The sequence below is a fragment of the Gavialis gangeticus genome, unplaced genomic scaffold (assembly GCF_001723915.1).
Source record: "Gavialis gangeticus isolate Ggan-Ray unplaced genomic scaffold, GavGan_comp1, whole genome shotgun sequence".
NCBI lineage: Eukaryota > Metazoa > Chordata > Crocodylia > Gavialidae > Gavialis > Gavialis gangeticus.
This window is the reverse complement of record NW_017728998.1, coordinates 2,378,659-2,378,916: the sequence shown is the minus strand read 5'-3', so window position 1 is coordinate 2,378,916 and position 258 is coordinate 2,378,659. Positions and strand designations below refer to the sequence as shown.

Below are 258 nucleotides of genomic sequence, written 5' to 3'. Positions count from 1 at the left end.
CAGGGGCAAGGTCAAGGGCGTCCCCGGTTAACCCCTCCCTGCCCGGCCGCCGCTCACCTGCCGCCGCCGCCGCTTCCTGTTCCCCAGGCCCGCCCCTCTCTCGTCACGCGCTGGGGGCGGGGCCCACTTCTGTCCCGCCCCCCGGGGGGTTTAACTCCCTCCTGGCCGCGGGGGAGCGCGGACCGTGCACGGGAGGGGCGGTCCGTGGAGGTCTCCATAAAGGGGGGCCCTGCAGCTCTGGTCCTGGGCGCTGCTCCA

At 74.8% G+C, this 258-nt stretch overlaps 1 protein-coding gene across 1 annotated transcript in view; it reads left to right on the top strand.

Moving 5' to 3' along the window:
• CDK10 (cyclin dependent kinase 10) overlaps positions 1-258 on the top strand; it is a 25,377-nt gene that overhangs the window by 15,143 nt on the left and 9,976 nt on the right. The gene's annotated exons all lie outside the window — the stretch shown is intronic.